Raw genomic sequence first — 17,041 nt, forward strand, 5'->3', positions numbered from 1 at the left:
TAAACCGTACATCGGAATCAAACGAACCACATATCAAAACGAAGCTCGTAACATGAACTATCTAATCATGGCAATGGTCAAAATCTAACAGTTAGTTCACGGGTCCTAAGGTTAAGAGCAAAAATAGTCTAAAGTAAATCGGACATTACGACGGCTATGTTTACGCGATTACCAATTTTATTCTACTCCAAACCAACCCACAATCAACCCACAATCACAACCCAATCAAAACTCCATCCATATTTTACCATAACAGCCCCAAGAACTCAACATTATCAATTTATACTATTCTCAAACATGAATTTAAACTATACTTAAGTTAATTAATCAATACTCCAAGAATTACAACTCCAAAACATTACAACACCAACTATCCTCTACATTCACAACAAACAAGCCTCTCATGAACTATAACAACATAACTAAACCTAATACTAAAGTAAAGTTAGGGTTTGGAGGGGTTATACCTTCCTTGGAGAGTGGAGAATCAAGTAACTAGCTTGGAATCACCCTTAAAAGTCCTTATCCAAGCTTAATCTAAACAAAAACTCAAGAACAAAAATTTTAGTTCTTGAAAAACACTATTCACCATCTTCTTCCATGATTTTTAGGAAGAGATTGTGAATGATTTAGGAGCTCAAACTTATAGGATAGCTATATCTATGCATAAGGAGTCTTGGATAATTACCTTGCTAATTAACAAAGCTTGGAACTAAGATTTTGAATTTCTTGCTTTGAAGAAGAAGAAAAAGCCGAGAGCTTTTTGGATGAAGAAATGAAATAATTTTGTGTTTTGGTGAAATGATTTGTTGGTTGGTTGATTTTGATTTGTTTTGTTTTGTTTTCTTACCTTTTACCATGGTAACTTTTGTGTGGTTCTAAATCAACCAACAACACACTTGTTTTGGTCATGCTTATGTCACCATGTGATGTCACCCTCCCACCTTTGTCCTATTCTCATTGGTTTGATGACATTATCCCCACTAATCTCTTTGATTAGCTTCTAATTACTTAGCTAATGACCGCTGATCTGTTATACGGTTCGCTTAACTTTTGTTTTCATTTATCGTTTGAGGGATCATACCCGGGATCTTATTACTTGGGTTCCCTTAACCTTTCTCAATACATTATATTCCTTTTATGATCCTCTCTTACAATCCTTGAATTTAAATCCTTTTTATCCTGTTACCTTATACTCAATTCTTTCGATATCTGGTGGATTTTCGGGAAAAATCAAAGTGTTCGGATTTGGATTCTGGCGATCTTTACATACACTCATTTATCATAAAAAGTACTAATATGATCTCAGAATAACAATAAAAGAATCCCTGCATAGTGTGGTATGAAAAGTTTTCTTATTCAGCATAATCAGCAAAATCACTATTCATAAGGGTTACAAAAAGTCCAAAATTTTGGGGTTATTACATATGAACTCCCGAGCCTATAAACTTGATTTTAGGGATGAAAGAATGCAGTTAGTGACACAATTTATTTCTTTTTCCCTCTTTAGTTCATTTTAATAAATTGATCATCATTCTCTATCAAGGATGGAACAATAAAGTAATCAACAAGAATCACTTTTGTTTGCCTATGTTTAATCTTTGTGACAAATTTATTATGATTCTCTTTCAAGAATAAAAAGACTGTTGAACAAAGAGAAAGATTTACCCACCAACATTTTCACATTTCTGGGAATCCATTACAATTGAATTAAACATGAGAAAACCAATATTGTGAACATCAAGGTCAAATTGCAATGACTTAAAATCATCTGTTCCAAAATAAAATTAGTTCATACATAACCAAACATAATCTTCTAGGATCAGAGTCAAATACAGTAGTTCATAGTTCTAACGCAAGAGCTTAATAATTGGAAGGGGATAGAACAGCTCAAATCAAATCATACTTGATGATACGAACTCAGAAGTTCCTTGCACAATTGTTCATCCACTCAAAGAAACATATGTCGCCTTCTTCAATGGCATTATCCCTCTGGGACACCAACCAACCGCCATTTATTTTTGTGCGCTTCATGTCGCGTCTGTGGCGAGTTTGAAGCGGCCAGCAGCGGAACCCAACATATGCTGATATGTGATCCACCATTAACCAGGGCTGACACACATTCCTGTATTCAGCTGGGATATCCTAAATTTTAAAAACAAAAAATTAAATTCAGAATATCACAATATATAAGATTTGGTATAATAGATTGTATTTTTCATCAAACTACTGAAAAAGGAAGAACAAAGTGGACAAAGTAGGATACTTACCACACCATACTCATAATCAAGCATGCGACAAGATTTTACTTCAAAATGAAACGCTGTCATGTTTCCCTCGCCAGCCTCACCTGTTAAGATTGTTCAGAGATTAAATGTCTCATTCTAATGTCAAAATTAAAATTTTTAGCAGTAAATGCAAATATAGAAAAATACCCGATCCAGAGAGGACTTGACCAATGGGTGTCTGAATCTAAGAATTCTCAAAAACTCTAACTCGAAACTTGGAAATACCATCAAACACAAACCAGAGCATGTAATTCCCGCTGAAATCCAGAACATCTAACATATTACACACACTTACAAGTCCTGTTATCCTATTGTTATTTTCATTGAAGGATCTGAATGCTTCATGGCTGGTACATATCACAAAATAAATTCTTGGAGGCAAGCGGACACCAAGAACATCCATGAACTCGAATGGAACAACTTGTTACTCATTCTTCATGTGTTAGAATCTTGACCTAATACATCAATCCTTGGTAATTAGATATAATGAACAAAATTGGTGTGGGGACTTACAATGGAATCTAATACTTTTGGTCCCTAGGATAGATGGCGAACAAAGCCCTACCCCGGTGATCGACTAAAACTACACAAGAAAGCAATTCCAAGTGAATGTTTATAATTGTATTCTGTTAAGTTGAATAAATGACTTGACGTTAGTTAATAATTTAATACATACCATCACTTTCAGCAAGATAAGGCGTAGGCATTCTTAAATAATTATTCTCACATCCAAACAAGTTGTATACCTTCACTCTAAACTCAAAGCCTCCCATGTGTTCAAACACAAGGGTCTCACCGTCCTTGATATTAAGAAACTGGAAAAACCGCTCAATGCCTTCAAGACGCCCATTCTCCTTATTATGGTCGATCCATGCATTGTACCCATTGCGTACAATGATCTTTACTCCTCGTGGTATGTCACCCCATGCGTCAGAGATAGCTGTTCAGACAAGATCTGAAATTTAACAACTAAGAACATCATCTTTTTGTCTTTGACAGTAAAATGATTCGGAAAGTTAAAGTTCCCTGGACACTAACCAGGTTATTGGATGAGCAATCATCTGCTGTTAGTAGTTTTGTGAAAGTTGGAATTGGTTCCATAACTAATAACAAAACTATCAGTTAGCCAGGTTATTTAGTACTAATCACCAATAAATCTATGTATCAGCAACAACAATAAATTATTGGATTTCATTAACGAATCAAGATATAAATCATCCAGGGTAGACCATTACAATCACACACTTCTCAAACACTGTCATACTCTACAATTGTTACACTTTGCATTCTAATCTTTCTATGTTTTCATGGACTTTTCTTGAATATATTTCTCTCCCCTGTTTTCGTTTGGCGGGAGTTTTCTTAGTTTATCTTCTAAGATTAGGAGCAATTCAACATAACAAAAAACAATAGCACTCCTCGAATCCTCGAAGGCACTTCACTCCAATGAATCAAGTTATAAAACAAAACCAAACCAAACATGCACATTATAATGACTTACTTAGGTGAAGAGTAATATGTAATACATGTGTAAATGCTTCACTACTACCATGGTCTTATATTAAGAACAATAAAAGAAGGTATAAAAAGCAACTTTTTGCAGTGAAACAATACCAAACACATAAATTACAAGAACATGTAAAGAGGGATCACAGTGCTTCCATCTACAATACTAACACGAGTTACATTAGGGATAGCAAATTACAGGATATGCTACAATCTTCTACAGGAAGTCAATGTTCAAATTACTGTATTCATACCTGCAAATATCATGGCAAAGTGCTGATTTGGGAGATCAACAGAGAACAATGTTATCAGGGTGCAGGGTGCAGAGAGAGACAATAGTTCCACCAGTTACAACTTCCAATACTTCTAACGGTAGTATCTATTATTCAAAAGGCACTTCTCTCTTGTTTTAAATGGACAACCAAAATAAAAAACCTAAAAAAATTGTACTAGGCCCAACCACTAATACCAATGACAGTAATTTAACAATTTATTAAAATTTGTTCAACATTATATTTTCACTTTAATATTATTGATTGACAACAAAAAGGTATAAATTATACCAGTTTATATTCTTAATGTACGGCTAAAATTATTCTTCTTAAATTTACGTTTGCCATCCAACTAATTTAACCTTATTCTTAAATAGTGTTTCATATTTTTATTTACCTTTCATTTTATTTTTTCCCAGCATCGGTATATATTTTTAATCAGTTTACCTGTTATATGTTCACATCATTTGACTTTAATATAATTAACATGTCATATTACTATATATATTTTACCGATTTGTATCCCTATTGTATGCTGATTTTTCCCCTAAATTTACGTCTTCAGTGCAACTAATTTAACCATATTCTTAAATTGTATTCTATAATCTCATTCACCTTTCATATTATTTTTTCCCAAAGTCAAAATATAATTTAAATGTTTATCTGTTCCATATTCCCATCCACTTAAATATAATTTTTTTACAATGTAGGCATTTTTTTATAATGTATGATGTAATGTGGGACATGCTGCTTTATTTACCATTCTGTTACCACCTGAGTCCGGCCACTAACTCAGCAACTACTTTCAATTTTTTTAGAATTTATTTTTTACTAATACAAAAGACAAGAATTTAGACATTTTTTAAAAATTTATTCCACCCTCTCATTTCACTTTAATTTACGTCTACCATGGCACTGATCTAACTTTATTCTCATACTGCATTCCAAATTTTCATTCGACTTTAATCTCATTTTTGGGCAATATTTTGAGATATATTTTTTTTCAATTTATATCCTTAATGTATTATGAAAATTATTTTTCTCATTTAACGCATGACATTCCACTAAATTCTCTGCATTCTCATTTGATTCTAATATTATTTATTTGCAATATCGACGTTTATTTTTTGAAAATTTAAATTCTAAACGTGTGTTGCTTATTTTCATCATTTAACAACATATATTAATTTAAGGATTTTAAAAATATTTGTTCTGCATTCTCATTTGACTATAATATTATTTATTTGCAATATAGGCGTTTATTTTTTAACAATTTAAATGCTAAATGTGTGTTGCCTTATTTTAATCATTTAACAACACATATTTAACACTTAATTATACCCTTATTTTCATTAATACCATGTAATAACTGCACTTAAAAGACTCATCTTATTTAACCCACAAGTGCTTAATTATAACCTTATTTCCATCACCACCATGTAACGACTGCACTTAAATTACTCACCTTATTTAATCGACAAAAGACATGAATTTCATAACTATTTTAACCAATTTTGGAAAATTTGTTCCATGTTCTCATTTGAGTTTAATTAATACTACCTCCGTCCCCCTCATTTCTTTACATGCGATAAACATGAATCTTGTGCCTGCAACGTGCTTGCCATTAGTTCACATATAATTCCGGATGCTAGTAATTTTTTTATTAAGTCATGTCTATAGTACAATTGCCTGCTTCCAAGTTGGCAACAATACAACTTTAGAGCAGGACGAGTAGATAGAACCGACAGTAAAGAAATGCTGATCATATCCATCGCACTTGTTATGCAAGAGTTAGTGCGAATCAGCATAAAATTCGATACTTAGCACCCAAAATCTTGACCTTTGATTTCTTTCAAGCTCGCGACTCTAATAGAATGCTCTAATAGAAACAAAGGGTAAGCTCTCTTAACCACGCGTTTCCACGCTTACGGCTTCCGATAGCTAGCTTTCTTTCTTCAGCAAAGAAAGAGCACCTTTGCCTTCGGTCAGCATACACCAGGCTGAGTAACAAATAGTCATTCCAATCCGTTTTTTTCTTTCATCAATGCTGGCCCACAACATATTGGATCACTCCAGTGGGGCACGAAGCCTGGGCCCAAAGCAGTGCAGTCTTTCCTGGCCACCGCTTGGGATCCTGCTCCTCTGCACCGCGATCACTGCCACTTACAAGTGGCCTCTGATATATTGCTACAACAGATCAGGTACATTGAGAAAATTATATTTTAACTTGCATATATAGAACAAGCAAGCAACAAATATATCACTACAATCTCCTACTTTCTTTGGCCCCGTCTCGGGTTTCTTAAAAATGATAACTAATAACTTAAAGTTCAAAAGTGTCTTAAAAGTTATATCAAGCTCGTAACTTATAAGTTATATAGGTGTTTGAATAATTTTAAGCTTGATAATGTGTTTGGTAAATCATAACTTTTCAGTTATATTTTTTCTGAAATAAAGATTAAAATGAAAAAGATAACTAACTATCATATTTTTGCAAATATATTAAAATTACAAAAAACTTAAAAAAGTTAATTTTTTTGATATTTTTTATTTAAATTTTTTTTATATATCTCAAGAGTTTTAAACTAGTATAATTTAAAAATTAAAAAAACAAAAAACTGAGAATGAAATAAAATGTGAAAAGTTCAAAAATACCTATTTCTTAACATTATAATTATACCATGTAAGTCACAAATACGACCGTTATATTTTGCCAAACAGGCCGGTAACCCTCTAGTTCCTCATTTAAGGCCAATGAAGGCCAAATGTGAGGAAACAAACAGGCACATTATAGGCTTTGGACGCAATCCTTAGCAACGATTTGCAAGATTAGTATGGACATGAAACTTGAAAATTAATGGTTTTCAAGGCACAAACCTGTCTTTCTCCAGGGATACCATTCCTCAGCCATGATCTGCATTGTGCATAATAAGGGGTACCTTCAGTTATTCTAGCTTGAAAATCAGAAAGGACGGAGGCGTATGAAACAGTGTAAAGATATTAGTACAAATTGTTGTAAATTTCACTAACAAATATTGCAACACAGAGGCAAGTGTATAAAGAATTTAGTAAGTTCAGGCCAAGACCACAGTCAACAAAACAAAGCATGCATGTAAACAAAATCAGTAACTGAAATAACGAAGAGAGAAACGAAGATGTATCCGAAACCATAGCTTTCAACAGTGACCGAAATAAAGGTGCACAGATACAAAATGCCAAGAAAAATGATCACAGCTGAGTCACCAGGCCTTGCTCGAAGTCCTGACTGCTCTTGAATAGAATATTGCCCCCTACCTGCTGCGTTTGGGATGCGTGCAATATCTCCACCAGGATAAAACAGCTCGGAGTTTATGTTAACGGCAGCAACAAAACCTCCACCTCGACCAGCATCTCAGTCGCCGGAAAACCAACCTACAGCACTTCGAACTTGTGTTTTTGTGGGGGAGAAAATGCAGAGAGGGAGAAGAGAAGAGAATGTTGTGTGGTGTAGAAAATACATTCACTCAAGCCTCTATTTATAGGAGAGGAAAAATGAAACTGTTCCACACTTTAATGTCTGAATTAAACTGCACCATTAATTTAAAAAATCAAAACTGATCAGATTTTTGAATTTAAATTATTTGTAACAGTTTTTTCACTTAACACCCACATTACTATCAGATTTAATTTTAATTCATCAGTTACAGATCAGATTACTTGTCCAGGTTCAATGTATTTAGACTAAGCCCACTAACAAAGTGACTTAACCCAATTTAGTATCAAAGCCAACCTAACAATTTATTATTATAATAATAATAATCCAGTCACCGATAAATAAATTCGAATTAAAATTAATTCTCAAATAAATAAAATCTTCGCCTAGGTCGCCTCGCGTACGCCGAGACATTCGCCCAAATCGCCCTCCGACCCGACCCGGTGCGGTGCGTGGCGTGGCGTGGCGGGGCGGGGGGCGCGCGCGCGCGTGTGTGTACGCGTGTGAAGCACACAACAACACAATGGACCATCACACACCTTAGTAGTTGTATACTACTCATGTGGGTAATCCCATATAAAGCACACAACCCCCTTTATTTATTTCAATGTGGGACAAACATTCTCAAAATTTCAAGCTTTTCCAAGCTAATTTCAACTCTCAATTCATATGGATTTCATTAAGAAAATTCTTAAAACCATACATGAAAATTTAAGTTCAAATATCATTGAACAATTTCCAATCATTAGTTTTTAGGATTAATATCAAGAACATAATTAAATTAAGCTCTAAAATCCTAATTTTCTAACAACCCCCCACAAATCCATACAGAAATGCGATTAATTTTTCCATCATGACTTGTTTTTTTCAGAGTCGGTACCCTTCCGGGTTTGAACCCTCCTAATTCCTCTACTTTAATGGCTATCGGATTCAGATGGAATGTTTCACCTTGAATCTTAATCCGTTTAGTATAACCATATTCCATAGACGATGACAAGTCAAAGGCTATGGTGCCAATCTACGGCTTTGAGACATTAATGGTCATGTCTCGATCCTGTTCATTGAATGCTTCAAGGATTAACCCTATCCTCTAATTGCGACCACACAATTACATTCGCTTAGCTGGGCATCTCCAGAGATATACTGCCTCTATCTCTTCAAATGACTTGACCCCATTTAGATTTTTAACACTCTTGCTTTTCTAGCAGTGTTAGTACCTTCTAGGTTTACAGGGGATAGACTCAGATACTATAGTATCATCTATGTAGCAAAGGTACTATCAATTCATCCATACAGCTTGTTATTACCCATTGAATACACTTCGAGGGATCTCCTTTAATGTGTATTGGGTTCCCACTGTTGATGAATTATGATGGGTTGACAGTCCCATCCCCAACCTTGACTTAAGGACCACTGCAGGTTCCAGTCCTTTAGTAAGAGGATCAGCTATATTATTCTGAGTTCCTATGAACTCTATAGCTATGATCCTATTAGTCACTAAACCCCTTATAGACTTGAGTCTAACTTGGATGTGTCTCTTAGTTTTAGCATTATGCTTTTTACTGCTAATCTTGTCGATAGTTATCGATAGTTGTTCGACTATCACAATGAATAGCAATAGCAGGAAGCGGTCTGCTTACTACAGGTATTGCAGACATAAGTCCGTGTAACCATTCAGCCTCCGTCCCTGTGGCATCAAGTGTGTTATTCCCAGTGGACTAACAATGAGATTTACAGAAGGGGGGGTTGAATGTAAATCTCAAAACTTTTTCAAGTTTTGAGCAATTTGTAAGACTAAGTGTTTGAGTGATCAAATGTGTGTGAATTGCTTGGAGCTGATGCAGACAGATATATATTTAAACACAAATGAAATGAACACAAAGAACTTAAAAACTTTTCTGGTGGATTTGTTGTTCCACCAGAGATGTGTTATTTCAGAAAATCTGTGATTCAAAATTAAATCACAGCTGCTTCCTAGTACAAACTAGATGATTTTCTCTCTTGATATTTCTAAACAGCTCAGGGAAAATTCATATCTAATTACTAGCTACTACTTGGTTTATATATCCCAAGTTTACAAGTGAAGACAAAGATAAAGTACAATAAGACAATAGTTCTCCACTTGTTTCTGTTCCATTTTTATCCAGTGTAATATGGAATTATCTGTTGACTTTCCATTTTGAACCAGACTAAAAACGACTGCTTTTTCTGCTGTTCCTGAAATAGGCTACCACATCTCTGTCAATCCATGTGCCTCTGTCAGCTTTGTTAACTGTCACTATCAACTGCTATGAGACTGAGCATCCGTTGAAGCTTTCATCCGTTGATGGCTTTATCCGTTGATGCTCTAACAGTGCATCCGTTGAAATATTCATCCATTGATGGCTTTATCCGTTGATGCTCTAGCAGTTGAAGCTTTATCCGTTGAAGCACTTATCCGTTGAAGCGTTAGAGACATCCGTTGAAGCTTAGTTTCTTATCCGTTGAAGATCTTCAATATCAGTTGATACTTCTTCACTTATACAAAATTACAAGGCATGAAATATTTACAATTAGCCCTCCTACTTGTACATCCATTAGTAGTCAACATGACTGATTATCTCCTAACAACATTTAAGAATTACAGCTTGAAACCAGAGAGTGAGATGTGCTACAATACCAAACTTATTGCTAAGTAAGGCTACTCCTTCAACGGATAGCCAAGATGGTCTTATCCGTTGAGGCTACAAACACTAGATTTCTACTTAAGTGTTTTGCTGAACTTATCATCAAACTAATACACATATTCCTAACAATCTCCCCCTATTTATGTCTACTATAACTGTAGGCATAAATTTGGGTTTAGCTTGATGATAACAAAATACTTAATAAATATATAAACTGTAACTAAGCAGAAATTCAAAAGTGCTGCAAAAGTGTATATGCTGAGATGAAATTGAAGAAATACATTGTTTCCAAGGGTGCTCCTTTAGCTTGAGCAAATTACTTTCTTTTCCTTTGATCCCTGGTTTTCTTTCCTAGTCTCCTGTCATTTTCCTCCATTTGAAGTTGAAGTTGTCTGTAGAATTCAGCTTCATCTTCTTCATTGATATCTAACTTAGATTGCATATTCTTAAGAGTTTCATTACTGGCAATCTTTAGCTGATCTTCAATTCTGAAAAATCTTCTGACTCCTTTGTTGTCTCTGAACTCCATCAACCAATGAGGTGATTTGTGAATTGTAATACCTCTCTCTTGAATGAGTAAAGTTCTAGGCAAAGCATTGGGCTCCCTCCAAGTTTTCCTTATGTTGGCAATCTTGTTGAGAATCTCAGTCCTGGCAGTTCTGGTAAAGCCAGAATCCTTATGTATGGCTGAGTAGACTCTAATCAAGGTAGTGTAGCCTTCATTCAGAATTCTGTGAAGAGGCCATGTTCTTTCCCCAGCTCCTTTGTATTTGAACACTAGTCTTTCTGGTAGCTGTCTGTAGGCAGCTATTCCCCTTACATCCTCCAGCTCATCCAGATAGAGTTCAATGTCTGAAAATACTTTTATGTCACAGATGTGAACATAATCATCTTTAGAGTTTTGAGGTTTGGACTTAGGCTTCTGTGTGAATTTGATTGAGGCTTTAGAGGGTGTTGATTTGATTCTTCTTTTCTGCTTCTTTGATGATGGAGAAGAGGTTAGGAAGGTGGGCAATTTGATGGTGTCCCAATCAATTGGTTCCTCCTTGGGAATGATTGTTTCACCATGAATGTTCATGAAGGGGTCAGGTACAATGGGTTCAGGAATGGAGGGTAGTGGTTTGGATATTGATTGGGTTTCTTCAGTCTTATCTACCTTCTTTCTCTTTGCATTGACCTTCTTTCTTTTCCCTTTCTGCCATTCTTCCTTACTTCTTTCCTCCATCTCAGTACCAACCATGTCCCCCATAGCTTCATCTTCACCTTTGTCTTTAATTACTTTCTGATCTTCAGCCTGACTTGACTCTAGCTGTTTTTCAAGCTTTGCTTGTGCTCTTTTGTCAGCCTTTAGCTGTTTGGCTTCTTCCTTCAACCTTTTGGTTTCTTCCTTCTTGGCTATTGAGAATTTGGGATGTCCTTGCATCACACATATGCTCTTTCCCTCTCTGAAAATAATAGCCATGTTTCCCCTTACAGCCTCATCCATGGTCTCTTTGAGATATGCAATACTTCTTCCTAAAAGCTTGTCCTCATCTGCTTTTGGAAGAGGAAAATCCACCTCTTTTAGAGGATTCTTTGTAGAGTCCTTATTGGATCTGTTGTTGGGCTTGAGAACCATAGGTTGCAGATCTTTGGAAGAAGTTTCTCCATCCTTATGCCTCCCTACTGGCTTGAGTTCCATAATAATTGATTCCACTTTTGTGCTATGCTTCACAGATTGTGATTGAGAAGTTGTAGAACCAAATATTAGTTGCATCTTTTCATCAATCTTCTTCCTTTGCTCTTTGACTTGCAATTCAGCTGCTGCTATCTGGATTAGATCAATGCCATCTAGCTTTCCTTTGACTTGAATTGGTGGAGAAGTTGTGATGACAGGAACTAGCACTTGAGAAATCTGAACTGTTGTAGATGGCTCTCCTTCCCCTTCCTCTTTATTCTCCCCCTTTTTGTTATCATCAAGGGTAGGGGTCAAGCCTTGTGCTTGTGCCAGCTGCATGAGGAGATTTGTTTGAGTTTGTTGATTCTGAAGAATGGTGACCATAGAGTCTTCAATTATTTGAACCCTATCTTCCAATCTGGCCAACCTCTTATCAGCATCAGAGGCCTTCCTTAGTCTCCCCAACAAATCTTGCATAGTACCATAGGGTATGACTGAATCCAATTTCTCAGCATTGTAGGATTTCAGATCAGCAATGTCCAGCTTGAGCTCATCCACACTTAGATTGTGCTGGTAATGCTACAACTGCAAGAGATGCAGAGATTCCAGATGAGCTTGAAGAATTGCCTTGGTGCCAGCATCCTGATTCTCCTGAATGGCTTGCTGAATTGTCATGACTTGTTTGACCAAAGTGACACCAAACTCTCCTGGTGTTGATGGTTTGGCCCATGCCCATGCAGGAAGATTAGGAACAGAACTTGGGCCTGCTACCTCCGGCCGAAGACTAGTGGTAGGTGGTCCCGCGGAGCTTTCGGAAAAGGTCGTTTTTCATTTGAATTTCTCTGACATTCTACGTTCTATAAAATTCTTCAGATGGCTCACCAACTTGAGAAGGCAGCCAGTTGACAGCAGCTTTATCTCTTAGAAGCGATTCTGAAGTGTGTACAGTGTGTAGTGTCTGTTCTGCCTCCACATTGCCCTGTGCAGCCAATAATTGATAGGCTGAAACATGATGAGTAAAAGTGTCAGCATCCAAGGAAATGTTATCAATGACAGCTTTATAGTGTTGCTGAAATTGTCTTCTCTTATCTGCATCATCCACTTTCATTAACTCACTAGCAATGGCTGGATCCACCCTTATAGCTTCTGTACCTGCCTTTCTCTCAATTTCTCTCTTTTCTTGCATCAGGGGCTCCCCCTGGCTCACACACACCCTCACACCCTCACCTTCACCTTCTAAGGTGGCACTCCTCTCACTTACTTTTGCCATGCTGGAAGAAAGAGCATGCATTTGGTGACTCTCAACCTCTCTTTTTTCCTGGGAGCAACCCAGCCTCTCACTCAAAAAATCACTCCATTCCCTCAAGCCTAAAAGTGATTGTACAGTTGCCATGTCCTCTACAGTTGGAGTTGTTTCTGTTAAGTGTGTAGAGGCCATCAACGGATAGGGAGTATCCGTTGAAGTGGAAACTGATGGTATCAACGGATAACTGCTGTTAAGCTTATCCGTTGAAGAACAACCACTTGTCAACGGATGAGAGATATCCGTTGAAGAAGGAAATGATGTAGAGATAGAAAGTGATATAATTGTTGAATCTGTGTGGATTGATTTTAAGTGAGGTGACACAGATCCTGCAACTACATCTGAAAGAATTGGCTGATGATCCAACAAATCATCTAAAAGATGATGATCACCAGGTTTTGAGTGGGGCTCCTCCCTGAGTTTTAATGAGGGAGAATCAGGAATTGATGTGAATATCATATCCACATCCAGAGAGGGTGTAGGAGAGTTTGAGGAATGATGTGTGTCTATATTGAGAGAATGGGGCTGTGATTCCACATTTGCTGGAATCACATCAAGCTGAATTTGAGAAGGCACAGATATTGGTTGGTGTATCTGTGCTGTGTGTGCCCCTTGTGTGGAAACTAGGGTTTTGGCCTTCTTCTTCCTTGAAAAGGCTTGAATTGGTGAATGTGTAGCTCCAGTGTCCCTCCCTCTTTTGTTATGTGTCCCTGGATGGGGACTTTTTTCAATAGTTACATCCTTTTGGGAGGATGCAACTAGGGATGTGCTGGACTCCTTTTGAACCACTACAGTCTTTTGAGAGACTGTGGCTTGGCTGGAATGGGTACCACTCACCGCTCCCACCTTATCCTGGGGGGCTTTTTGATGTTCACCCCTCCCCTAACCACTCACACCCTGTTCACTCCCTTCAGGGTTTATGGTAGTTGTTACAACTGTTGTCTTTTGAGAAACAACAGAGGTAGGTTTCTTTGACTTGACTTTGGAGATTTTACATTTGGTGGCTTTGGTAGGAGCCTTTTTGGACAATGACACAGGTTCCATAGCCACACTAGAAGGCAAAGAAACATTGGGGTTGGAAATAGTAGGAGTTATAGAAACATTTACCTCACTTACCTGTGGTGCATTCATGATTGGCAAGTATACCAATGGCACCTGGCTGTTGAGGTTCATTCTCAAAAGGTCTGCAAGGACCCTTTTCTCTTGTACCCAGCATTTGAGTTTATTATTCTCATTGGATATAACCAAACCTTCAGCAACATGGTTAGCCAATAACATAAAGAATCTAGCAAAGTAGATGTTATGTGGTCTATTAGCTTTGTTACCTAATCTGGAACCTAATTCTAGCATAACACAGTTGCTAAAATTAAAGTACCTATCAGAAACTAGCATATAGAGCATATTAACAAGAGATGAAGTGATAGCATCAAAATTGCTAATCTTCCCAGAGAAAACCTTAATGAAGGCATCTCCAAGAAAACTCCATTCTTTCCTAAGGCCTTTCCTTCTAATACTACCTAAACTAGTAGAATCAAAAGCATAGCCTATGGAATCTAGCATAGCAGAGACATCTTTATCAGTGTGTGGTGTCATGGCATTATTCTCAGGCAACTTAAAGCAAGACTGTAAATCATCACAATTAATGCAATAGTCCTTACCTTTGAGAGAGAAGGCAATAGTCATATCAGTGGAGTTGAACTCTGCAGTTGTCCAAATCTCCTCAATCACTTCACAGTAGATGGTTGGGGCTTCCAGCATTGCATAGCTCAGTTTGCAGTTCTTGATGAAGTCCATCATCTTGTGATAATCAGAATGGGCTTCCTTCTTTTCAACCAAGACTATGAAATTATTCTTTTCATAAACAAATCCTATTTGAGACATAATTTTGACTACTGGTGCCATTTTTGTGAGTAGAGGTTGCAGAGAAGAACTTGAGAATTGAGAGAAAAAGAGAATGATAATTACAAGAAAGCGTAAAGTGAAAATAAGAATTCAATTGGGCTTTTATACTTTCTTGAATTAAAACACAAATTAAAACAATTAAATGATACTTTTAAGTAAGTGAAACCCGTTCAGGAATAAAAGAAACTGTAGAAATTCTGAAAACTACCGTAAATACAAATACATACAACACTGTATATCTGTATCAACGGTTGAGTAAAAGAATCAACGGCTGTGACTCACTAATGTGACACATCAACGGATAAGGTAAATAGTTATCCGTTGATGAACAACACTATTTTATCCGTTGAAGGATAAAATTACCAGAAATGTATTTGTCTTTCAACGGATAATGAATATCCGTTGATAGAACAATTTTGGCTTTCAACGGATAGGGAATATCCGTTGATAGGATAAGTCTTGATTAAAGCCAACTTTGTTCTTGCAGCAAATTCATTTCAGGCTACAAGATAGATTACATAGATGACATAGATTATGAATAGTTAAGCATACCTAACTCACTTACTAATCTTATGAATGTTGATTCATCAAGTGGCTTGGTAAATATGTCTGCAATCTGCTTTTCACTTGGAACAAAATGAAGTTCCACTGTACCTTTCATCACATGTTCCCTAATGAAGTGGTACTTAATATCAATGTGCTTGGTTCTTGAGTGCTGCACTGGATTTTCAGTAATGGCAATGGCACTTGTGTTGTCACAAAATATTGGAATTTTGTCAACAGTTATACCATAGTCAAATAACTGATTCCTCATCCACAGTATTTGTGCATAGCAACTACCAGCTGCAATGTATTCAGCTTCAGCTGTTGATGTGGAAACAGAATTCTGCTTCTTGCTGAACCATGATACAAGCTTGTTTCCTAGAAATTGACAGGTGCCTGTTGTGCTTTTCCTGTCTAATTTGCAACCTGCATAATCTGCATCTGAGTAGCCAATTAGATCAAAACCAGACTCTCTCGGGTACCAAATTCCTAGATTTGGAGTCCCTTTGAGATATCTGAAAATTCTTTTAATAGCCACTAAGTGAGATTCTTTAGGGTCAGCTTGAAATCTAGCACAGAGACATGTAGAAAACATAATATCAGGTCTACTAGCAGTTAAATATAAAAGTGAGCCAACCATGCCTCTATAACTTGTAATATCCACAGACTTTTCAGCCTTGTTTAATTCAAGCTTGGTGGCAGTGGCCATGGGAGTTTTTGCAGGTGAACAATCCATTAAGTCAAACTTCTTTAAAAGATCATAAATATATTTAGTTTGACTAATGAAAATTCCACCACTAACTTTTTTAACTTGTAAACCAAGAAAGTAAGTTAGCTCTCCCATCATGCTCATTTCATATTTACTTTGCATTAATTTAGCAAACTTTTTACAAAGTTTATCATCTGTAGATCCAAATATAATATCATCTACATGAATTTGTACAAGTATCTTAGAGCCATTAACATTTCTAACTAAGAGAGTTTTGTCAACAGTACCTCTTGTGAAGTGATTATCTAGAAGGAACTTTGATAAAGTCTCATACCAGGCTCTAGGTGCTTGCTTTAGTCCATAGAGTGCTTTCAACAAATAATACACATTGTCTGGAAAATTTGGATCTTCAAAACCAGGAGGTTGGGTTACATAAACTTCTTCCTCCAATTCCCCATTTAGAAATGCACTCTTGACATACATCTGATAGACTTTGAAATTGGCATTAGTTGCATAGGCTAGAAAGATTCTGATGGCTTCAAGTCTTGCAATTGGAGCAAATGTTTCATCAAAATCTATTCCCTCTTGTTGAGAATAGCCTTTGGCAACCAATCTGGCTTTATTCCTTATGACAATGCCATTTTCATCCATCTTGTTTCTGAATACCCATTTTGTGTCAATAGAACTCTTGTTCTTTGGCTTGGGTACCAGCTTCCATACTTT

The 17,041-nt window shown here is 36.5% G+C and overlaps 1 long non-coding RNA gene across 1 annotated transcript; it reads right to left on the bottom strand.

Moving 5' to 3' along the window:
* Positions 1–1,862: 1,862 nt before the first annotated feature.
* On the bottom strand, positions 1,863–2,810 carry LOC141689691 (uncharacterized). The gene is made up of 3 exons (XR_012562472.1): positions 2,436–2,810; positions 2,271–2,350; positions 1,863–2,145 (listed from the first exon to the last, which is right to left on the bottom strand). It is a non-coding gene; the product is annotated as an uncharacterized LOC141689691 (long non-coding RNA).
* Between the last annotated feature and the right edge of the window lie 14,231 nt (positions 2,811–17,041).

Source organism: Apium graveolens, chromosome 10 (assembly GCF_009905375.1).
Source record: "Apium graveolens cultivar Ventura chromosome 10, ASM990537v1, whole genome shotgun sequence".
In the NCBI taxonomy this organism is placed as follows: Eukaryota; Viridiplantae; Streptophyta; class Magnoliopsida; order Apiales; family Apiaceae; genus Apium; species Apium graveolens.